General features: G+C 41.9%; 1 protein-coding gene across 5 annotated transcripts in view; it reads right to left on the reverse strand.

Moving 5' to 3' along the window:
* The window catches only part of WDFY3 (WD repeat and FYVE domain containing 3), a 205,675-nt gene extending 184,386 nt beyond the window's left edge, over positions 1–21,289 (reverse strand). For 3 of the 5 annotated variants that reach the window (XM_087875091.1, XM_087875090.1, XM_034431140.3), the window contains exon 1: positions 20,751–21,289. The gene's annotated coding sequence lies outside the window, so the exon portion shown is untranslated. The remainder of the gene's footprint in view (positions 1–20,750) is intronic. The other 2 variants (XM_087875093.1, XM_087875092.1) reach the window with 1 other exon arrangement.
* Between the last annotated feature and the right edge of the window lie 4,806 nt (positions 21,290–26,095).

A 26,095-nucleotide genomic window follows, 5' to 3' on the forward strand; every position in this document is an offset into this window, starting at 1 on the left:
AGTGATATATAAGCCTAAATCTTATTGCTATTGCTAAAAGATAGAGACTGGGACTACATCTCTCAATAACTTAACTTAACTCTTAACTTAACTGATGAGCCAAATTGGCTTAATTATTTTAAATTGCTTCTATTTCACATTTTTATATGTATGTTATTTTGACTGTTCACCGCTCTGAGTCCTTCGGGAGAAGGGCGGTATAAAAATTAAATAAATAAACAAACAAACAAACAAATAAAATAAACTTTCATGTTAATGGATGTATCTGAATATGGATCCCCAATGTTCCAGGTGTAATGTCATTGTGCACGCAGACTTTATGAATCACATGACTTCACATATTACGGTCATCGAAAATGTGATGTGAGGTCTGCTTATTTGTGATCAATATATTGTAAACTCCGCCATCATGATTTATAAACCATATTTTATAATTTAGTGTTGTGTATAGCCCAGCCAACTGTGGCTTATGTAAGCACCATTACGCATCTTACAAAGCTATGGTATACATAAACACAGGCACCGCAAGTTTTAACATTTGCTATTACTAAGTTATCGTCAGCAATTATTAATCTGATATTGTTTAACATTAGGTAATGACTATTCTTTCTAAGTTAGAAGAAATAGCAGGCTATATTTAAGCAGAAAGGTTTTAAATTTTACTTTTAGGATACTTGTTAAAATGGGTTCTTTATGATTTTTGCAGAATGAAAAGCAAACTTACTTTTCTGGTATTATTTTCATGATTACTTTCATGGATTATTTTTTTTTTTTTTTTTTTTTTTTTGGTGAATGAAATTATTTCTGCCAACAATCCTGGCAGAATTCACAAATATTTTTTTATATATAAATATCTGAGCGCTCAACCAATTTCTCAACTGAAAATATGTTTAATATCCAACATACCAAAAAGCTATTATACCCATTTGTCCTCGGAAAGCATGAACAACTGTTCCATTTACAGTGCACTTTTTCTTCTAAAATAAATTATGGCACACTGCATTAGCAAAAAGTCTTCGTAATAGTTTTATACATGTGTAATGTTTCTAGTATAGCTATCCACTTAAAGGTCACGTTAAGCCAAAATCCAGAACTTTTGACTTGCTATGAATAGGTCGCTTGGTTCCTTCTGCCAGCAGGAGCTACTAATCAAAACATTAAAGCTTTATTTGTAGTTTTCTTTCCGCAACAATCAAATGGAAATATTTGGTTTGTCTCTCAAGGGCGGCAATAATTGGAAGCCAAGAGTCAAAACTGAATTCCAACTCCAGGTTGTTAGGAAATCAAAGTAGACTTCTCACAATTAGGCTGTAAACATCTGGAAAACATATGGCTGGAGGAAGATGGCTTTGATGAACAATAGCGCTACTCTAAGAAAAAAAGTTCCAGTGTTCATTATATCGCACATCTGTAATTGGGAAACAATTACTTGTACAGTTCTCTCTTTAGTATGGATATGTGTGTGTGAGAGAGAGAGACTGTGTGCTGCACTGCAGCTATAAAAGTAAAATTAAGATATATTGCTGCTATAGCCATAGCAATAGCACTTAAGACTTATATACCGCTTTACAGTGCTTTCTTCTTCAGCACTGACAGGATAGTGGGGAATAAAAGGATTTATATTCCTTGTAGATAGCTGGTCATTTGCATCCTTTTAGAGGGTCGTTGAAGCACTTGGAGGTTTTACCTGTGTCCTCAGGGTCACCTGAGTGGTGATTCTGGTTCCTGTAGTCTGCAATTTTTTCCTCTGGAAATCCATTCCTACTCCCACATCATTCCAAGGGTGTTCATCCCAAATTGTACAGCTAAAAGTCTGTAGAGATTCTCAGTCATCCAGGTCATGGTTGTCCCAAAGGTGCTTTTTCAGGGGGCAACTGGACTTCCTTGTTTTTTTTCTTTTGAAGACGTTTCGCTTCTCATCCAAAAAGCTTCTTCAGCTCTGACAGGATTTCATTCTCCACTATAGCAATAGCAATAGCACTTAGACTTATATACTGCTTCATAGTGCTTTTACAGCCCTCTCTAAGCGGTCAGCGTATTGCCCCCAACAATATGGGTCCTCATTTTACCCTGCCCCCAACAATATGGGTCCTCATTTTACCCACATCGGAAGGATGGAAAGCTGAGTCAACCTTGAGCCTAGTGAGATTTGAACTGCCAAATTGCAGGCAGTCAGCAGAAGTAGGCTGCAGTACTGCACTCTATCCACTGCGGCCAGGGGTGGGTTCTAAATTCTTTTACTACCGGTTCTGTGGGCGTGGCTTATTTTGTGGGTGTGGCTTGGAGGTCATGTGACTAGGTGGGCGTGGCTAGCTGGTCAGAGTCATTTTTGGAAGGTTCTCACACTTACCACCAGTCCTTGCACTTACAACCTGACTAATTTGTTTGCTTTTAACACTGATCAGCTGGGGCCCTTTGAAGCCCCACGGCAAGAGTTTAAACAGTTTTTTTCCCTCTAGTCATCAGCTGGGACTCAGAAGGCAGCAATAGATTGGGGGTGGGACCAAATAAAAGGTAAGAATAACGTGGGGGGTGGGGGAGTGGGAGGGCGGGGGGGGAGAACCGGTTCGGTGACGTCATATCGTCACCGCTACCGGATCGGCCGAACCGGACCGAACCGGGAGGAACCCACCACTGACTGTGCCACCGCGGCTCATAGCAATAGTGCTTAGATTTATAAACCGCTCCATACTGCTTTACAGCACTGAGAGTTATATAAGTCTATATGGCGGCATAATGTGCCCAACAATTTGGGTCCTCGTTTTACTGACCTCAGAAGGATGGGAGGCTGAGTCGACCTTCAGCCCCAACGGGATCGAACTCCAGGCTGTGGGCAGAGTTGGCCTGCAATACTGATAGTCCTTGACTTACAACAATTTGTTTAGCGACTGTTACAATGGCACTGAAAAAAATGACTTATGACCATTTTTCACACTTAGGACCACTGCAGCATCCCCATGGTCATGTGATCAAAATTCAAACGCTTGGCAATTGACTCATGGTTGCAATATCCCAGGGTCATGTGCTCACTTTTTGTAACAAGCAAAGTCAACGGGGAAGTCAGATTCGCTGAACAACCATGTTACAAAGTTAACAATTGCAATGATTCACTTCACAACTGTGGCAAGAAAGATCATAAAATGGGGCAAAACTCACTTAACAAACTTGGCAACAGAAATTCTGGGCTCAATTAAGATGGTAAATTGAGCATAACCTATACTGCATTCTAACCAATGCGCCACCACAGCTCCTGCGTATTTTTTTAATAAGAAATATCAGATTTCGTACCAGGTTGTTAAGATTCCAGCTGTAAATCACTGCATGGAAACGTACTATATTTCACTGAGATATACTCATATTCAAGGAGCATACCGCCAACCACATTCCCACCAACACTGCCAGGGCAAGCCAGTTGTATAATAACAGAGAGCAAATCCTACCCCCTTCTAGCCCTGATGATGTTACCAAGTTGGGTAATGAAATGTCTGCAAGAAAACAACCAAGCTCAGAGAGCACCAAGGACCCCTCATATACTCCTAGTATCCCTATACTGAGTTTAGGAAGGTTTACCACTAAGTAGTAAACAGAATAGCAATTTAAAATTGATGTAAAAGAATGAAGACTCGATCTTGAGGAAGACGAAGGAATGGGTGAATCAGGAAAGAGTTTCAGAAAGATTCACTTGACTTGGTTGACACATCGTATTAAGCCAGAGGTTCCAAAGCTTTCTTAGATCACATCATCTTTACTGCCTCAGTAATTTCACAGTGTCCCTAGGCCAAACTATGAACTACTTTAAACTAGTAATTCACGAATCCGCGGAGCCCCTGTGAGGTCGCTGCACTGCCCCAGGTTACCGCAAAGCACAGTTTGGGAACCCAACTTAAGTAATAATGTAACTTAGTTTTGGTTTGAAGTATTCTGTGAACTCTGTTTCTGATTTATATAGCTTAGCCAGGGGTCTTAAACATTTAAAGAGCCATTTCAACCCGTTTCCCACAGAAAACAAAACAACGGGAGCCACAAAACCTGGGTGGGTGTGGCCAACTTGACATCACTCACTTCCACCAGTCACATGACACACACCCCCAGCCACACCTACCTAGCCGGTCATTAGGGCAGAGAACCGGTTGTTAAAAACCGCCGGGAACTACAAAATCCTTTTGACATCTATCTATCCCTCCCTCCCTCCCCTCTCTCTCTCTTCCTCTCTCTCCTCCTCTCTCTCTGTATCTCTCTATGTCTCTCTCTCTCTGCCCCTCTCTCTATATTTCTCTGTCTCTGGCCTAGCTGCTTCTCCATCCGCCGCTGTCGCCCTTACCTTCTCAGGCCAGGTGAGAAGTGACTAGGAGGGGAGGGTGAGGGATGGGGCCAGACAGTGGTGGGATCACCTGACAGGGAGCCACAGCAGAGGGCCCAAAGAGCCACATGCGGCTCCGGAGCCACAGGTTGCTGACACCCGGCTTAGCCCAAGGTTTGTACACAGAAATTGTGACAAATTTTGAAACAGCTTGGCAGACAACAACAATATGCGGTCTTCCTTCTAAAGACTCCTTTGACATAACTGATAAATGTATACAAATAAAACATCCAGTGATCTACATAGATACACAAGGAGTGCAGGTGTATTTACAAAAGTTCACTTAGTGACTGTCTGAAGTTACAACGGCACTGGAAAAAGTGACTTATGACTATTTCTTCACACTTACGAGCATTGCATCATCCCCATGATCACGTGTTTTCTATTCGGGTGCTTGAAAACTGACTCACATTTATGACGGTTGCAGTGTCCCAGAGGGACTCATGCGATCACCTTTTACGACCTCCTGACAAAGCAAATTCAATGGAGAAACCAGATTCACTTAACAACCACGTTACCAATTTAACCACTGCATTGATTCACTTAACAAATGCGACAAGAAAAGTTTTAAGATGAGGCAAAACTCATTTAACAAATTTCTCACTTTAGCAACATAAATTTTGGGCTCAATGGTGACCGTAAGTCGAGGACTACCTGTACTTCAATATAAAGAGAGAGAGGCTATAAAATGAATTGCAAGTTAAATATGTGTGATCTTACAGTCAATGAGAGAACAAAATGTATTACGTACGAATTAAGGCAAATATACGTGTCGCAACGTAATATTGCAAAAACCAATCTGGGTCCAATCATTGGTAGCCTCACATTACAATGAACAAGGACATACATTCAATTTTGCAGCTACTAAGATTGTTGGCTGTGCAGGTACAAAGATAGCCAGGGAAATGATTGAAGCCATCAGCTTATCAGCTACTTAGTAGCCGAGGACTTGGTAGCACAAGGAAATAACAGCCAGTCGCTGGCCATCGACACATCAATCAACCAATAGCGTAAGGAAATAACAGCCAATTGCTGGCCATCAACACATCAATTAACCAATAGGAAGGCACCACATAAATACAACTCAGAATAACCCGAAGCACTTATTTCAGTAGAGAGAATCTACTGAGGATGGGCTCAAGCACGAGTCTGAAAGCTCAGAAGAGTAAACCTCGAGTACCGATGACAGACCCCAATTGGATATTACACAATGTATTGTTCAAAACACACATTCTTTGGCCTATGGATTCTGGAGATCAAACTTTCCACAAGAACTACACTTTATGTTGTTTCCAAACATAATAATTCATTCCAATATTCTGTTCACAAGGTGACCACAGCAATATCCAATTGCAACACCTTTATCCAGTGTTAGTTACATTAGTTGAATGTTAATTTTTTGACTAATAAGACTTTTTTTTTTTGTTGGATTTCCAGGATTTGAGTAGTCAACATTGTGTTCCCAAAATTACATGTGAAATTCAATTTCCAGATACGCACTTGTTTAATTATGGGTTCAATATCCAGCATGAGTAAGATGCCATGTTCAAATACATATGAGATAACTCCGTTCAGGCAGGTATTTCATTCCTTCCGGACTTTTCTTGCACAAAATCTTTGGGAAAGGTGATGGTTAGGGATACCATATCCCCGTGATGGCGAACCTATGGCACGTGTGTCACAGGTGGCACGCGGAGCCATATTTGTGGGCACACAAACGTTGCCCTAGCAAGCTCCAGCACGCATGCACACACTGGCCAGCTGATATTCAAGCCTTCTGGGCCCACCGGAAGTCAGCAAACAGGCTGTTTCCGGCCTCCGGAGGGCCTCCAGGGGGGTGGGGAAGGCTGTTTTCGCCCTCCCCAGGCTCCTAGAAAGCCTCTGGAGTCTGGAGAGGATGAAAAACGGGCCTACCGGGCCCACCATGCCATCACATGCCAAAAGCGGCGGGAGCACGGGGGGGTCATGCGCGCATGCACGGGGGGACAGGGCACATAGAATTATGGGTGTGGCTACACACATGCGCGACCACCCCACACTTCCCCCGCTTTTGACGCACAATGGCAAAAAGGTAAGCCGTCATTGCCATATCCTATCAAACTAAAAGCTGAACTCTGCATTTCAGATTTTGAGATTAACAAGAACAAAAATCAAAGGCATGGCTGGTATATCTCTTCTGCATTTACTACTTTTGTCTCCGTTATCGGCCAGTTTCTATCCTTGCTATCAGTTCAAATAAAATATTCAGACAAGCTTTCTCGGGGATTTTATTAGTCATGCTCGGTGAGAAAAATGCATTATATTTTCAGAATTCCTACTGTAGCCTTAGAGATGGGTGGCACAATAGAGAGATAGTGTGCCTCTGAGTGCAAAGCTAATTGATATCTGATTCACGCTGATCTACTTTTTAAACGTGTATTTTCAAAACGAACTCTGCTTGCAGAAGCTGAACTGAAAACCAAAAGTGTTGTTGCCTTTACTATGACGATGACCTGAGGGGACATATAATTAATCATACCGTCACTGAAGTATATAAGGAGGAAAAATTCTCCAGCAGACTATTACCATATGACCCCGTTACTCATCTCTCCATAAATCAAAAAAACACTCTTCAAGTTTCCATTTTTCCTTGTGAAAATTAACACAATAGCACAGCATCTCAAAGTCGTAACTCCTAAAAATATCCAGGGTTAAAAAAAAAATAGTTCAAATACCGAACACTGCGCCATTCTGAAATGCTGAAGAGTAGAGGTAGTCCTCGCTTTGAGACTACAATGGGGACCAGAAATTTCCATCGCTAAGCGAGGCGGTCGTTAAGTGAATCCCGCAGGATTTTTCCAAGTTTTTTTTTTTATCCTCTTGTTTAAGTGACTCCAATTAAATGACTCATGTGGTTGTTACGCGCATCTGGGCTCCCCCATTGATTTTGCTTGGCGGAAGCCAACTGAAAAGGTTGCAAATTCCTTGCTGGTTTACAAGTGCCCCTATTTTCTTTGTGTGATCACAAGGTTACTCCAGTGGTTGCAAGTATGAGGACCAATTGTGGATCCCTGTTTTTCAGTGTGATTGTAACTTTGAGTGGTTGCTAAACGAACAGTTGGAAATCGAAGACTATCTATAAATAGCAATTTGAACGTCACAATTTGTCTACATTTCTTTTCATACTCTGGATTTTTATGAAAAAGTATTGCTTGGGCAAGGAATTGCATGTTCATCATTCGCTTTACCATTTGTACGATTACAGTAATTTTCAAAGTTCTCATTTAATATATAATGAAAACAATGATTTTTCCAGCCAAAGGTCTGCTTTGTTTTTTAGGATTTATCCAAGTTTAAAGTAGCAGTTTAAAGAACATCACATTAATCAAATCTTAACAGAATTTCTTTTGCTCTTTGAGAAAGAGTGAAGAGAGGAGAGAAAAACATTGTAGAATGTGAAATTCTCAATCAACACATTTTTAAAAAAAAAAAAATCTACTGTGGTAATGCATTATTTATTTAATCAGAAATGAGACCAAAATTATCTCAAATTTATTTTGTTCCATTGTAGGTTAACTATATTTTTACTGTCCTTAGAGTATTTTAAGGAAGAAGCCTAAAGAAACATTTCCAGTAAAACAATAGACTGTGATGCGGATTGATTAGCTTTGTTGTATTTTCTTTGCTAAATGTTCAATCACTAGAGGAGTGTTCCAATATTTGAGTGGTTGCACAAAAGAAGAAGAGGTCAACCTATTCTCCAAAGCACCTGAAGGACAAGAAGCAATGGGTAGAAACTAATCAAGGAGAGAAGCAACCTAGAACTAAGCAGAAATTTCCTGACAGTGATAATAATTAGCCAACTTCCCTTCAGAAGTTGTGGGTGCTCCCAACAGCGGAAGTTTTTATCAAGAGATTGGACAATCATTAATCTGAAATGGTATAGGGCCGTGATGGCGAACCTATGGCACGCGTGCCACATGCCAGCTCAGCTCAGCTCTGGTGCGCATGCGTGTGCCAGCCAGCTGATTTTCGGGCCTTCTGGGCCCACCAGAAGTAGGGAAACAGGCTGTTTCCTGCCTCTGGAGGGCCTGGGGGGGGATGGGAAATTTATTTATTGGTTCGATTTATATGCCGCCCTTCTCCGGAGACTCAGGGCGGCTTACAATGCATTAAGCAATAGCCTTCATACTTTTGTATATACCTGCTTAGTAGGGCTTTCGCCCCCCCACAAGCGGTGTTCTTTTTTATACAAAGTCAGCTTATTGCCCCCACAAAACAGGTCCTCATTTTACCTACCTCGAAAGGATGGAAGGCTGAGTCAACCTTGAGCCTGGTGAGATTTGAACTTGCAGTAATTGCAGGCAGCTGGTGTTACTTAACAGCACTTTAGTCTGCTGCGCCACCAGGGTGCACCAAGAAAATGCCTGTTTTTCTTTCTTGCCTGTCTCCAGATCCTCTCTATGCATCTGGGGAGGGCAAAAACAGCCTTCCCCATCCCCTCGGAGGCCCCCCGGAGGCCTGAAACGGCCCATTTCCCAATTCCCGGTTGGACAGGAAGTGACGTTTTTTGCTGTTCCCAGCCTCCAGAGACTCCTAGAGTTTTAAGACTTGTGGACTTCAACTCCGCTGGCCAGCTGGTCTTTGGGACTCTGCCACGCATGTGGGGCGTGTGGGGGGCATGCATGCGCAGGGCACATGCACACATGTGCGGGAGTGGGGTGCATGCAGGGAACGTTCACACATGCTAATTTTGGGGGTTCGGGCTTTGGGAACTCGGTCCGGAAAAGGTTAGCCATCACTGGTATAAGGTTTTCCGCTTGAGCAGGGGATTGGACTAGAAGGATTCTAATGTCCCTTCCAACTTTGTTATTCTGTTAAAAAAATGTTTAATGTGTTTTCCATTATTTAATGAGAGTTTAACATCTTCCGCTATTTCTGAAACTATTTGCTCAAATTTAGATTTGACCCCATCTAAACATAATTCCATCAGAATTTATATATAAAATAATACAGCCCTTCTATATAGTACAATTTAAAGGCTTTCTTCAACACAGCAATAAATGAATACTCAGCATTCTATTACCGACTTCCTACTCAGAAACAAAGGAAACAGCTATGAATAAGGGGTAAAGAATTCAATGCCTCCCCCAGAATAAAATACTAAAGATTTTATACAGAGGCAATATATTCTATACAGGCAAATGCATACAGATTGCACTTTAGCTAGAATTATGTATTTCATAATTAACAGTAATTGTAAGTTCTCTCATTTATCATGGTTATAACCCAATATAATAAAAGAAGATTGTTCATTGAGATATGCTCTTAAAATTCCCTCAACTCTCTGATTCAGAGATGTCAGAAAACATGATAAAGTAAACTTTGAAATATAGGAACTTTCATATATCTTGTTTTAAGCTATAATATGGGTGGCTTTGGCTTTGACTTAAGGGCTGTGATCACGTTACTAAGTCATAAATCATAGTTTACAAACATCCACCCGGTATGTTAACTAAAATTAAGCAAAACACAGCACGCATTAGCACAAAATACAAACTCATCCATTTTGATTTATCCAACAATCAAAGTTTACATAATGCACAGACATGCCCAGTAAATTAGGAACATTGACAATTTATATATATATATATATATATAATACAACTGCCTAACATGCAGGCAGCCCAAGTTCGAATCCAAGTAAGGGTATGGCTAGCTGATGAGAGCTAAATAGCTTGAAATAGATCTATAGTAGTCTCCCTTTATTTCTTTATCAGCGAAATATAAATTTGCTATAAAATGGTTTGTCGTGAATGCGACTGCTTGAGGGCTCCTGGATTGGAGCTGAAAGGCGAAAGGGATGCAGTGTGCTCCCTCCCACATGCTGGGATAGACCAGGTGTCTCGATAAAAAAAAAAAAACACACACACACACACACATATATGTACATATTCTGAAATCTGATACTCCATTTTTGCTCTCTCATATATTTTCTCCCTCATATGAGGGAGCTCTATGAGGGCTCTCATAGAGCCTTGGTGGTGCAGCGGACTAAGTGCTGTTATGTAGCACTTAGCTGCCAGCTGCCAGCAATTAGTGCAAGTTCAAATCTCACCAGGCTCAAGGTTGACTCAGCCTTCCATCCTTCCGAGGTAGGTAAATTGAGGACCCGGATTGTGGGGGCAATAAGCTGACTTTATAGAAACACCGCTTATGGGGGGCCAAAAGCCCTAATAAGCAGGTATATATAAAAGAATGAAGGCTGTTGCTATAAGTGCATTGTAAGCCGCCCTGAGTCTTCGGAGAAGGGCGGCATATAAATTGAACTAATAAATAAATAATAAATAAATATATTTTTTTAATTTATTTTTTTAAAAGCCATTCTTTTGTGTTTGTGTGTGTGTGTGTGTGTGTGTGTGTGTAGTTAAATTCCTAGAATTCCCTAGCCAGTCATGAATTCTGGGAGTTGAAGTCCATACATCTCAAGGTTGCCTAGGTTGAGAAATACTGTTTTACACACTACCTATAATTATTCATTTGGGTACATGGACATAAACACACACGCACCCAAAGCTGTTTAAGGGATAATATATTTACCGGTAAATAGCAAATCTTTTGTAGCCTTTTCAGTGCATTCTTAGAAATTTCATAATCAACTTAACAGCAATTAAAGAACATTAAAGCATATTGCATCCACCTGATATTACTGTACTTATGAATAAAACAAAAACCCTTTAAGCTAGCGAAGGGAATGAAATGGAATTCAAATATTTTTGTCCCTGCTGAGAATTTGGAAAAATGTTGATCCAATGGCTGTTGAAAGATTGGGCCAAAGGGCACTTGACTAAACAATTTACTGCTTTCACCTGTGTATTCATTCACTTAAGCAAACTTCATATTGGTAAATATTAATTAACATAAACTTGCTCCTCTAGTAAACAATGTCCTTTTCGCAATGAGAGAGGGAGACAGAAGGAAGGAAGGAAGGAAGGGAGGGAGGGAGGGAGGGAGGGAGGGAGGGAGGGAGGGAGGAAGGGAGGAAGGAAGGAAGGAAGGAAGGAAGGAAGGAAGGAAGGAAGGAAGGAAGGAAGGAAGGAAGGAAGGAAGGAAGGAAGGAAGGAAGGAAGGAGTTTGGACCTTTCAATTTACCAAATTCAAAAACCAGGTTAAACCTCATTTGTGGCTATGAGGACCAAGTTGCTTTTGATTGATTCAACCAGATATGAGTAAAACAACCCAAAGTTTATTATAATGATTGAACCCAGGAATTATCTGCATTCACAGTTGGGTTCTGGAGTGTTTTTATTTCCAGGCCTTCAAGTCAGACTTGTTTCCCGGCAAGTACCTGGACAAGTCCGTACAGTTTTCCAGGCAAGACTTTCAAAAGTGGTTTGCCTTTGTCTTCTTCTCAAGAGAGGGAACCGCTGCCTCAAGGCCATCCAGTTGGCTGCTAAGGCAGGACCATCAATCTTAGGTTTCTTCACTTCTAGCTCAGCACTTTAAGTCAACAGACGTAAACTGGCTTTCAGCTAGATTTAAGAGTAGCTTGAAGATGATAAATCAATGAATTTTAAAATCAGAAAATTAAAATGTAAACCAATTTATAAAATGTAGATGTCAAACAAGCGAAGAGGGTCATGTAATGAAGCATCCTGATGATAGAGAAACAGAAATCAATCACTGTATAGCAGGGGTCTCCAACCTTAGCAACTTTAAGACTTGTGGACTTCAACTCCCAGAGTTCCTCAGCCAGCTTTGCTGGCTGAGGAACTCTGGGAGTTGGAGTCTACAAGTCTTAAAAGTTGCCAAGGTTGGAGACCCCTGCTCTATAGCAATGTTTCTCAACTTCAGCAATTTTAAAATGTGTGGACTTCAACTGCCAGAATTCCACACATCTTCAAATTGCTATAGGGTCTACTTCTGAGAAGAACTCCACCTCTGACATTAGGATACATATATCCTAATCATACTGCAGCTATAAAGCGATACTATAGATTTATTCGTTTCTTTGTTTATATTCAATTTCTATAGCCCATCATCTCAGTCAAGGAAGCTTACAATTCAAAAGAAACATCACATTTGAAACGCGAAAACATTTCAAAACAATAAAAACATCCAAAATAAATAGGCAAAGCCGCTGAGATACTTGGCCAAATTAGCAATAAAGCCAGGAAACGGAGTGTTTTACATATTCAGCGCCCCAGGCAAGGGAACACAAACTGGATTTTTAGGGACTTACAAAAGGCTAGCGCATTTGGGGCCATTTTAAATCTCTGAAGAACAGGGGTTATTGCTTTCAGTCCCCTGCCAGCCGACACTCTTTAGCTGATGGGTTTCCAGTATGCCCATTCCTGCGAGATCAAGTTGGACAGGCAGAAACTCTTGGAAAAAAGGTGATCTCTCAAATAATCTGGTCCCAAGGCACGTAGGGATTTAAAGATGACAACAGCACCTGTTGAATTTCACCTGACATGATTTGGCAGGATTCTGCACCAGTTGGTTTCCAAATGCTCTTCTGGGGCCAGCATCATGCGTGGCGTGTTGCAGTAGTCTATACAATACGTTTGGCCTAGTAGTTGGTCTAGAGGGTCGTGGTGTCTCAGTGGCTAAGACACTGAGCTTGTCAGTCGAAAGGTCGGCAGTTCAGCGGTTCGAATCCCTAGTGCCGCGTAACGGGGTGAGTTCCCGTTACTTGTCCCAGCTTCTGCCAACCTAGCAGTTTGAAAGCACGTAAAAAATGCTTTGGTGGGAAGGTAACAGCATTCCGTGCGCCTCTGGCATTTAGTCATGCCGGCCACATGATCACGGAGATGTCTTTGGACAGCGCTGGCTCTTTGGCTTTGAAACGGAGATGAGCACCGCCCTCTAGAGTCGGGAATGACTAGCACATATGTGAGAGGGGAACCTTTACCTTTAGTAGTTGGTCTAATAGTTAAAGGACCAGTATAGACTGTGAAACCAGGAGAGGGTGAGTTCTAGTCCTGCCTTAAAAGCTAGGTGGGTGACTTTGGGTCTGTCACTCTCTCTCAGTCCAAGATATTTATAAAAATAAAGGAAGGGAGGGAGGGAGGGAGGGAGGGAGGGAGGGAGGGAGGGAGGGAGGAAGGAAGGAAGGAAGGAAGGAAGGAAGGAAGGAAGGAAGGAAGGAAGGAAGGAAGGAAGTTAGTTCATACAAAAAACCCTGCACAAATTACCTGAGATATCTTGAGGAAACATTCAAATAAGAATTATTTCAAGAGCATAAATGCAATGGAACATTAAACATTCTCATACATTAAATACTAATCTTCCCCTTATTTTTTCATGATCTAATTCTGCAGCTCAGCATCGCTTAAGCCTTTTCAAGACCACAGAACATCGAGCAATTTTTTTAAACTATGAAAAAATTATCACATTAGGGAGGAAGAGTAAAAGGAATAGTAAAATAAAGCATAATATTCTTTCTTTTCATTACATTTAACATGTGTAGTATAAATCTCAATATGTTTTACCAGTTTGCACAGGACAATATATTTCATCGACACCCCCACCCGCCCCCCAGTTTTGTTAAATGTTATCTGGACTTTATTTCAATGTTTGATGTTGGCTGTAATAAGTGCTACAAATCCACTTTCATAAAAATATGTTGACGGGGGGGGGGAGGGTTTAATGCTTCATCACATTCACTGTGAATTTTCATCCAGAAACATTCTAAATAACTGCACCAAAATCTTTCGTCTTCTATTTAGCAATCACCACAGATTAAAAGGTTCAAGAACAACCTTCTGCTCAATGACACTTGCCAACAAAGTAAAGTATCACTAAAGTATTGCTACCACGTTTTACAACTGAAAGAAAGTCAGCCCAAGGTCTGTCAGAATAAGGAATTGTTAAATTATGGACATTATAGATCAGTGCTTTTCAACCTTATGAACTGGAAGATGCATGGCTGACTGGGGAATTCTGGGAGTGGAAGTCCAAACATCTCCAAGTTCAAAAGGTTAAGAAACACTGCTATTGACCAAAGCTCATTTCAAAAGTTCCAAGTGGACATGAGAGACCACAATTTTAAATACTCATAGCAGCCCCATGGACAACTTTCCTCCATGCTTTCCTGTCCTCTACCATCCTCTGGAGTCCATTTAAGCTCACACCGACTGCTTCAGTGACTCCATCCAGCCACCTCGTTCTGTGTCGTCCCTTTCTTCTTTTGCCCTCAATCGCTCCCAGCATTAGGCTCTTCTCCAGTGAGTCCTTCCTTCTCATTAGGTGGCCAAAGTATTTCAGTTTCATCTTCAGGATCTGGAGAAGGATCTTTAGGATCTAAAGAGCAGTCAGGGTTGATCTCCTCTAGAACTGACCGGTTTGATCGCCTTGCAGTCCAAGGGACTCGCAGGAGTCTTCTCCAGTATCATAGTTCAAAGCCTCAATTCTTTGGCGCTCAGCCTTCCTTATGGTCCATACATTGCAACTGGGAAAACCATAGCCTTGACTATATCCTAAAACTTACTTTAAGCAAATAAAAAGAATCCAGAAGTACTAATACATTTAGCAACTACATACTTTCCCCATATCCCAAGAGAAGGACCGAAACACGTTTTATTTCAATGGTAACATTGAAATAATTCAATTCAATAATTCAACATTTTATTTTTATTGTAACCTGCAGTAGGATAAACATCTGCTTTATGTACCTGCTTTAAAAATCTCAATTAAGTTGACTGGAAGAAACAAGTATCGTATCACTTTGTAACGTGCGTTGAGACTCTTGAGCTGCATAATTTTAAACAAAAAATGGTCTTTATTGGTTAACCATCATTAGCAAACTTTGGAGCTTTCTACCGAATCTGTAAGGAATGTGGATGGAAGAGCAAAGAGGCCATCTACATCAAGATTGAACAGCTCTCTCTCAACAGATACAACAACACAACTCCTTTCAGCAATTCCAATAAGCTTCCACACCCATTTGCACTATTCAGGTCACCCTGAGGGGTCAGATAAACCTCCAAGTGGCCTCAGTGACTCTCAAAAAGAGTGCTAATGTTGAGATGACGGCAAGGAATATAAATCTTTCCATCCTCCACCATTCAGTCAGAACTGAAGAGGCTTCTTGGATGAGAAACAAAATGCCTTCAAGGAAAAACCAGAAAGTCCAGCTGCCTCTTGAAAAAGCACCTTTGGGACAACTGTGATCTGGATGACTGAAAATCTCCACAGACATTTACCAAATTCTTACGAATTCATTCAAACCAGCAATGCAAGCAGACATGTTTCAAATCAAGATCAAATCAAATCAAATATTTATTACGGTCAAACACCAGCACAGACAGACATGATTGCTCCAGATTTCTACTACAGATTGCTGCTGTCATCATTATAATCAAGATTTGAAGAAGGGGAAGTCAGAAAAAAAATGGATAATCGTTACGACAATACATGCTGAGCTTCAATGCATATAATTTGCATCCATTTATTTTAACAGTTACACCCAGAAATTAAGCAACTATTTTTTTTCAGTATACATTTGCGGGAATAGATCTCGAAATCTGACAAAAAGTAAAAGAATCAAAGGAATGGTTTTAAAAAACAAGGAAGTTCGAAACGCTGTCAGTGTATATTAAAGGAAGCAATGGAAGAGCCGAAAACTGCAATCCAATGTATGTTGCATAAAAGAACTATAAGAGTGTGAATATGGTTTTCAAAAAAAAAAAAAGTTCTACTAAACTGGGCAAATTTCTTACCCAAATAGAACTACTTAGGAACTGAGTTGTAAAGTTGCAACCATTTGCACCATTCCATAGATTTCAATTATTTGTATCCAATACCAATTTAGTAATACTTTAGTACAGTTATTGCTACATGTCTGATAATTCAAATCAATAAACTGCAGTTTAAGTTTTCCACAATTTCTTTTAGCCATTTTTAATGTTTTACTAAATCTTCCTATCCACTTTAACAGTTCTGTATATAGTTCCTTTACCTAATGATCATAGAAGCACCTACTTCAAGTCTGATTGAATGTAACATTATATCTAATTCATTTTCAAACAAAGCAGGAATATGAAAAAGTAAATGTCATAGAATAGGCACTAGAAATAATATTTTGATTCTGAAAAACATTATATACAGTATTTCAATAGAGCTACCATCCAAGATGTAAGAATTGTAGTACCTATCCACAAATCTTACCAGCTGGCTGGGTAATTCTGGGAGTTGGAAGTCCATATATCTTGGTCAGGAAACACTGATCTATACTGTGTTAGCAGTGTGTCTATCTGCATCTACACATACATACAGATTCTGCTATAACAAGGGTCTGCAAGGGTCTGCAACTTTAAACACTCAAAGAGCCATTTGAACCCTTTTCCCACAAAAAAGAAAACACCAGAAGCCACAATTATATTATATTATTATTATTTTTTGGCCACCATAGGCTAACATGGCTCTCTTCTGCATCTGGTGAACAAAAAGCTTGGTTTGGCAATGGAAGATAAATCTGTCACACACTAAGAGGGGTCCTATTGCCCAATAGCCACCCTTCTTAAGGGGCATCTGCCTGGTATGCACACAGAATTGTCTAAGCCAGGGGTCTGCAACCTTAAACATTCAAAGAGCCATTTGGACCCGTTTCCCCCAGAAAAGAAAACACCGGGAGCCACAAAACCCTTCCCGTGCCTGACTATTTCTTGAGCGGCCACAAAACTAGCATTTGTAGTTGAATTAAATGTTCTGTTTTCTTCTGAAACTTTTCTTTTCTTGGATTTATCCATGGTTGGCCTACCGGGGGTTGAAAAGCTCAATAAATCACGTGCCGGCGGGTGTCACACATTGGTGGTTGTGACGCATATTTTGAGTGAAAGGGAGCCACAGCAGAGGGGTGGAAGAGCCACATGCGGCTCCAGAGCTGCAGGTTGCTGACCCCTGTGCTATAATCATACACACACAAGTGCAAGGAGGAACCTCAATTTGCACATACATCTATACTGCCAATGCAATAGTTCTATGCATCTCTGACTTCCCCAACAATTCTCATCTCTTGTTTTAAAAAATAAAGTTTGCATTGTTATCTTGATTGCTGATACACCACATTACATGATGAGCTCAATGTTTGACAATTCTTTGTAGGCAGAAAATTCCAGCTTTAGTTCCAAGCAATTCCCAGGCTGAATGATAAAAAATGTTCCAAAGGTTAGGAATGAACTGATTCTGAAACTTTGAGTAGTCGGTAAAGGGCTAGCTGGATCAGTCCTTGGACTCATAATACAGGTAGTCCTCAACTTACAACCTTTGTGTAGTGACTGTTCAAAGTCACTTTAAAAAATGACATATAACTAGTTTTCTCACTTACAAGCAATGCAACTTATCCCCATGGTCATGTGATCGAAATCTGGACATTCTTAACCTTTCCAGCTGGTTTACGACAGATGGGGGAAGTCAGATTCACTTTAATGAGCAGTGGTTCACTTAACGACTGTGGCAAAAAATATTAAATCATGGGGCAAAATTCACTGAAGAATGGCCTTGCTTAGCAACAGAAAATTGGGCTTAGCTGTATTCGTAAGTGGAGGACTATCTGTGTAACTTTACAGATTTATATAGATTTGATGACCCTCAACCAACATTTTATTCCGAATCATCATTGCAGTACATTTTTGCAACAACAAAAAAACCCCTATAAAGTGCTGAAACTATTCAATAAATAAGCAAAACAGCAGTATGTTTGCCTTATATTCTTACAGAATTGAATTGAAATTACACAGCGATTCTAAACTCCTCAAATATCCATTTCTCTGGTTAAAATCATGGAGAATATCAGAGAACATATGAATTTTCTTCTAATTACAATGAAATGCACCATCACTATTCTGCCCACGTGTTTTCTGCTGCTGCTTCTCATTACAGTTTCACGACAAAATAGGTAAATATTGGTGGAATGAAAATAATAATAATAATAAGTGCCTTCTCTCCACAAAACGGTTTAACAGAAACGTTTGATCACCTGTGAAATATGGTAATCCTGAATGAGGTGCTGCAGCCACGAAAGACAAGTCACAAATGTTCACAATTCCGTTTAGCGATTTGTCCCCTTCCTTAAATAAGTTTCACATACCGTTTACTCTTTCAATCTAATCAAGCATATTCAACTATATTTCAATGGGAAGCAGCATTTTCTACTACGTTAAAAAGAAACATCTTGGAAAGTTCAGATCATGCACTTAAGCTGTTTATATCTAAATGCAATTGAAGAATACATTTGACGAGTGCTGTTTTTCACGGATAATATATATGGGAAGCTGTTATCTATACATTTTATACCAGGCTGCATTGCAAAGACCCTCCAGGGAACTTCACCGAGCCATAGAGCCTTACTTTTATTTTAACCATGATTAAAAAAATGCATCCAAGTTTTGACACCACTTGCCTATCTCCGTCCCCCAGTTCAAACATTCTAGCCTTTAAAATTGGATGTATTACCTCTTCGGAAATATTTGATATTTTGAAATGATTGCTTTTAAGAATTGGAACCCATTAAAACAAAGAAGCAGGGATAAAAGCCAGCCATACCTATAACCCTGCTTTTGTACTGGATTTTTTTGATAGCTTCCCAGTGTAAGCGATACCCTATATGATTCAGCTCTGTTTTATCTATTATCTCAGAGACCCAGGGGTAGCAAAAATCGTATATAGCCGGTTTTGCATCCCTTCTACCCCTGTGAATATTAAACAAAACTAGGAGAGGTCAATCAATCTCCCCCTGCCCTCCCCCTCCCCGGTGAAAATTCAGCCTTAGAGTCATTGCAGGTTCATACACAATGAAACCTTCCCACCGGGTTATGAAACCCACTGCAAAACAAACGTGCAGGAGTTGCCTTACTATATTTACATGACATGCTTCAGAAAAACAGTCAAATGATCTCCAAAAAGTTCTCTGTGGAATCAGAAACAGACCCCCTGAAATCGAAAGCCAAGAGATCTCTCCTGACAGCGAAGCATTATAAAGGTTCTCTAAGAGAAGATACTAAGAGGATTATTCATCCGTGCACAACACGTTCTTTCTTTCTTTCTTTTAAAGCCAACCTTTGTTCCTAGCGGCTAGTGACTTTCTCCTTGACAATACGCCTTCACTCTCTTCCCCCCCCCCACCCCGTGTACCTTTTCACATCGATGTATCTGGCCCACCTCCCACCCCACGCTATAGATCTGTCATGTAAAACCATTATATAAAAACCCAAAACAAGACACTTCTATAATCGCACTGGGATTGGATACCTTTTGTTATTTGCCTTTCCTGCTGGGGAAAGTATGGATTGAGTATAGAAAAGAAGCAGCTAGAAAGAAACCTTCTCCTTTCTCCAGATCTAAAACGAACAGCTTTAAAATAATAATAACACCACCACAAACCACTACTAAGCCAACCAAACCGAGCATCCTTAAGTTTAACAAAGATAAAGGCGGCACGCAGTGAATTTTTTTTTCCTTTTTTTTTGGAATGAAGATACATATATATTCAACCGCAGGGCCAAGGAGAGAGAGAGAGAGGGAGGAAAGCTTTTGAACGCCTCTTCCAGCAAAGCATCAATTCCCCCCCCCCACTTCTTACAAACCAGGATCATCTGTCCATCCCTCCCGTCTCCGTCCCCAGAGATCAGTGGAGAAACAACCCCCCCCCTCAAGCTTTGATTTATTTGGGGCTTGGCTATTTTTTCACCATTCGTGGCGATGCAGGCCTTCCATCCCTGGGCAGTTTTTTCCAAAATCCGGCAGAGGAAAATAAAATAAAAATAAAAATAACAAGAGAGGCGGTGGTACTTTGGTTTTAAAGCAGAAGAGGAAACGAAACCCTTTTGGGTTTTTCTTAACACGATGAATCCATCCATCCATCCATCCATCGGGAAACCTGGGCTCTTTCCCTGCCTGCGGAAGGCTTCCTTTCCACCATCATCATCATCATCATCATCATCATCATCATCATCATCATCAATTATTATTATTATTATTATTATTATTATTATTATTATTATTATTATTATTTCTCCCTTTCCCTCCCCCCCCCACACACACACTTTCTCTTCTTCGGGCTGGAGAGCCAAAGATTAAAGCACAAATAACTGTCTCCCCACAAGAAAAAAAAAACCCTGGACCGGGAAGGAGGAAAAGCAGCGCAGCCCAAGGCAGCGGGACTTGCAGGGGGAAAGATGGGGAGGGGAAAAAAGGTCAGGAAGCAGCAAGCGGCCGCTGCAGCAGCAGCAGCATCTCTGGGAAGAAGGCGAAGGAAAGCTCGGAGCGCCGCCGCGGCCTAGGGAATATTAAGAGGGGGGGGGGGACAGAAAGAGAGAACTGGGGGGGGGCACCCAGCCAGCGGAGGGTCTCCCACCCACCCAGCCCTCCCACGTCCCAAGGCAGCCCGGCCGGAGGGAGCAGAACTCACCCGAGGCGTGGGGCGGCCCCCACGGTGGTCTTGCTCCGGCCGCGGTCAGGAGTGGGTGGGTTGGGGGGGGAGAGAGCCGGCCTGGATGCGCTGCCCTCACCGGAGGGAGGGGGAGGTGTCTTCAGGACGGCATGCGGGGGTCCACCGAGGGGCGTCCGGGCTGGACCTGGAGGCAAAGGCGCAAGGAAGGAAGGGAGGGAGGGAGGGAGAAGGGCGGCTTGTGTCCGCCTCCCCCTTACGGCTCGGCTGCAGCCCAGGCGAAGGGGGCGATTTCAGGCGGAGGAAGAGGAGGAGGAGGAGGAAGAGGAGGCAGCGCCCCCCGCCGTCGGCTCCCCTCGGCTGGCAGCTCCCAGCTCATCAATCAAGGCCCGGCTTGGCCGAGCGGAGAATCCCGGGAGGTGAGAAGGAAGGCGGCGCTCTTCCCGCGGTTGCTGCTGCTGCTGCTGCTTCTCCTCCTCCGGTTCCAGCTGCTGGTGGCCATTTTAATTCCCTGTCCTGGACGCCGCCGCCGCCGCCGCTGCGCCTGGTTCCCTCCCTCCCTCCCTCCCTTCCTTCCTGTCCTCCCGCTTCCTTCTTTTCCCTCCGCCGCCTGCTCTCTCTCTCTCTGTCTCCGGCTGCGGCCCGGCCCTCCCCGCCCGCCGCTGGAGGGCTCGCTTTCCTCTCTTTCTCTCTCTCTCTCTCTCCTTCCTTCCTTCCTACCTTCCTTCTTTCTTTCTCGGCCGGCCGCTCCCGCTTCGGACCGGAGTGGGAACTGGTCCCCCGACGTCCGCCGAGCAGGCAAAAAGGAAGAAAAACAGAAGGAGGAGGAGGAGGGGAAGCGGCGCCTCTCCCGATGGTCTTTTTCCCTTACTCAACCCCGGCGATTCCTGCGATCCTTTTTTTTTCCTTCCCCCAGCAGAAAAATAAATTAAAAAAAAGCCTCCGCAGAGAAAGGGGAGGTGGGGGGAATGGTACATAAAGGCGTTTTGTGAAATAACATCCTACCCAAAATGATCCCCCCACCCACCCCCCAAAAAAAGGATCGAAGAATTTGGGATTTAAAGGTGTGTGTGGGGGAATTATTCACCTGGCGCTGAAATTGAAAATAGCTTGGAGTGGGTGGGTGGGGGGTCGATCTCCCCGCTCTTGTCTTTCCCCCCAGGCCAGCTGTTTCAGTTGAGAAGTTTCCCCACCCCACCACCACCTTTGGACTTCCCAGAAAATTACGGGGCATTATAATAGCGAGAACACACTAGGCATCTGATAATAGGCATGTCTTCTTCCCTGTGAAGGTCACCATTTGCATCCTGATTTATGGCTTCTAAAGGGCTACAGACAGTTGCAAAAACCCAATGACCGTGTACGTGCAAAAAAAAGAAATGGCAAATGAGAAATAATCGTCGTGGAGAATTCGTTATCTTGGTCTGTTTAATAAAGATGGGCTTCAGAGGGATGAGTGTGCATCCGAACTTTCTTGCTTGCTTTATCCCATATCCCCCCCCCTCCCCCCGGTAGCTTGTGTACTTTTTTTTTTTTTTTAATTTGATTTATATGCCGCCCTTCTCCGGAGACTCAGGGCAGTTTACAATGCGTTAAGCAATAGCCTTCATCCTTTTTTTGTATATTTATACAAAGTCAGCTTATTGCCCCCACAAACTAGGTCCTCATTTAACCTACCTTAGAAAGGATGGAAGGCTGAGTCAACCTTGAGCCTGGTAAGATTTGAACCTGCAGAAATTGCAGGCAGCTGTGTTAATAACAGGGTGCATTAAACCACTGTACTACCAAGGCTCTTCCTTCCCTTCCTTTCCCTTCCCTCCCCATCCCCTGGTTATACTATGCCCTCTTCGCTTAGACCAGAGGTCAGCAACCTGCGCCTCTGGAGCCGCATGTGGCTCTTCCACCCCTCTGCTGCAGCTCCCTTTCACTCAAAGTAGGCGTCACAACCACCAATGTGCGACACCCGCCGGCACGTGATTTATTGACCTTTTCAACCCCCGGTAGGCCAACCATAGATAAATCCAAGAAAAGAAAAGTTTCAGAAGAAAATAGAACATTTAATTCAACTACAAATGCTAGTTTTGTGGCCGCTCAAGAAATAGTCAGGCACGGGAAGGGTTTTGTGGCTCCTGGTGTTTTTTTTTTTCCTGTGGGAAACGGCTCCAAATGGTTCTTTGAGTGTTTAAGGTTGCAGACCCCTGACTTAAGACAATTCTGTGTGCATTCCAGGCAGATGCCCCTTAAGAAGGGTGGCTATTGGGCAATAGGACCCCTCTTCGTGTGTGACAGATTTATCTTCCATTGCCAAACCAAGCTTTTTGTTCACTAGATGCAGAAGAGAGCCATGTTAGCCTATGGTGGCCAAAAAATAATAATAATAGAATTCTTTATTGGCCAAGTGTGATTGGACACACAAGGAATTTGTCTTTGGTATATATGCTCTCAGTGTACATAAGGAGACTAAAACTATTTACTAAGTCTACACTACTATTAATCATCTCATCGTTCCCATCACCCATCTCCTTATGGGTGTATGACTGTAACTTCGTTGCCTGTATCCTTACAATTTATATTGACTGTTTCTTAATATGATTTGATTGCTTATTTGTACCCTATGACTATCATTAAGTGTTGTACCTTATGATTCTTGATCTTTTCTTTTATGTACACTGAGAGCATATGCACCAAGACAAATTCCTTGTGTGTCCAATCACACTTGGCCAATAAAAAATTCTATTCTATTCTATTCTAAAATACATTCATCAAGAATAAAAAGATACAACACTTAGTGATAATCAAGGTTACTAATAAGCTATCAAAGCATACTAGGAAACAAATAAAAACAATATAAGTTGAAAGATACAAGCAAGATGGTTATAGTAATATGTATAATACCCTGCTTCTCCCAAAATAAGACATCCCCTGATGATAAGCCCAATCGGGCTTTTGAGCGCATGGCAATAAGGCCAAGCGCTTATTTCAGGGTTCAAAAAAATATAAGACGGTTGTCTTTTCAGGGAAACACGGTAATAATAATCATTAATAATCATCAATAATAATAATCAAGGGATTTCAATGTGTTTATTAAATAAATTTATACAGCACCTTTCCAAAGTGATAATGTGCCGTCAAGTCATTTTCCAATGTTAAAGTCGTCATCATCAGTCATCAATATTTTCCATCTTGCAGCCGACAAAAGATTTTGCTTTTTAATAAGATGCAGCGCAAGTGCAGTCAGTTTCACCATCCTGAACTCAGGTGCAGGGAGGGAAGGCATCAACCTTGGCCTTGGTCTACTCCTGCCTTTTCAAGAGCTGCGTTACTTGCCAGGCACAGTGAATGGAATATTGCAAAGACAGCGATGTCTCTATTTACAATGGGAATGGAGAGGCTTGATTATAAGAGGGTTCTGAGAGGATCTCAAGATGAGAAAGCCAGAAGAGGAGAACCAAGGACATCTCTTTACACTAGTACAGGGGTCAGCAACCCGCAGCTCTGGAGCCACATGTGGCTCTTTCATCCCTCTGCTGCAGCTCTCTCTCGCCTGTTGGCTCCACAATTTGAATAGGGCTTTTGGTTAGGACAGGTAGAGGAAAAAGGATGCCATGCTAGGAGGAGACTATGATGAGGGAACCGGACTTCTGGTTAGCTCCAGAATTGAATGGGGGGCTTCCGGGTAGGACCTTTGTGGCTCTTTGAGTGTTTAAGGTTGCCGACCCCTGCACTAGTATAATGCTATTTACAACCACACCTTTTAAAGCTCTAGTTCCTAGCAACGTTTCTAACCAACCCCAAATACAGTCATGCCTTCTTGCAGGAAGCAACAATCAATGCAGTCATATCCAGATTTAAATTCCTGATATAAATTATGTTGCCACCGGGTATGCAATTCTGCCTTTCCTAGAATTATTTATTTCCACAGCATTTTTTACTTGAAAATGAACTCTAATGCATTCTGGCACTCATTTGAATCAAAAACGTGTTTCAAGATTACTTCTTGCTTTGGCTTCCATAGAACTCAGATATTTTACAGTTTTTTTTTCCTCTGTTTTCAAATATTTCTCTGCAGGGATAAAACATAGTTTTCATTTCTTAATTCAGCTATACAGTATAATTATTCCCAAACTACGCAAGGCTACCAATTTTACTGAGGTCCACTTGTTGTTAGTTGCAAAGTCATGTCCAACCCATAGTGACCCCATGGACAACATTCCTCCGGGCCTTCCTGTCCTCTACCATCCTCTGGAGTCCATTTAAGCTCATGCCGAGTGCTTCAGTGACTCCATCCAGCCACCTCGTTCTCTGTCTTCCCCTTCTTCTTTTGCCCTCAATCTTTCCCAGCATCAGGCTCTTCTCCAGTGAGTCCTTCCTTCTCATTAGATGGCCAAAGTATTTGAGTTTCATCTTCAGGATCTGGCCTTCTAAAGAGCACTCAGGATTGATCTCCTCTAGGACTGACCGGTTTGATCACCTTGCAGTCCAAGGGACTCGCAGGAATCTTCTCCAGCATCATAGTTCAAAGGCCTCAATTCTTTGGCGCTCAGCCTTTCTTATGGTCCAACTTTCACAGCCATACATTGCAACTGTGTTGCACTAAAAAACTGAGGTACACTATTTTTGTTAGGTTTTTTAATGTCAGGGATAGCTGATATTTCTAAGAAAAGAAGGGGACAACATATTCCCTCTATTTTCTTTGTTTGCATGGACCAACAGAAGTTTTAAATCTTCCTCTTCAGTTTCAATGGATCACATAGATGAGGGGGGGGGGTTCATCTGTTCTCCAAAGCACCTGAAGGCAGGACAAGAAGCAATGGATGGAAACTAATCAAGGAGAGACTCAACCTAGAACTAAGGAGAAATTTCCTGACAGTCAGAACAATTCATCAGTGGAATGACTTGTCTCCAGAAGTTGTGAGTGCTCCAACATTGGAAGTTGAGATTAGACAATCAGTTTGTCTGAAATGGTATATGGTTTCCTACGTGAACAGGAGGCTAGACTAGAAGACCTTCAAAGTCCCTTCCAACTCTGCTGTTCTGTTGTTGTTGTTGTTATTCATCGCACAGTCAGCAAGATCTTGCTGACTGTGCGATGAATAACAACAACAACAACAGAACAGCAGAGTGGGTTTGGCATTTTTGTCTACCGATCGATAGGTAGATCTGGATGTTTGACGGTGTTACTGATATCGTCACAAGATGGAAGCTGTTCCAAGTAAAGCTGCCTTCTGCAATTGACTGATGGCAAATTTGTCAATGCCTATTGCGTTCGAGTGGTGCTCCAGTAGTTTTGGGATTGTACCAAGGTACCTATTATTATTAGTAATACTATTGGTGGTTGTTATTATTGTTATTATTCTGAATATATA

The sequence above is a fragment of the Pantherophis guttatus genome, chromosome 8 (assembly GCF_059756535.1).
Source record: "Pantherophis guttatus breed Tessera chromosome 8, ASM5975653v1, whole genome shotgun sequence".
Classification (NCBI taxonomy): domain Eukaryota; kingdom Metazoa; phylum Chordata; class Lepidosauria; order Squamata; family Colubridae; genus Pantherophis; species Pantherophis guttatus.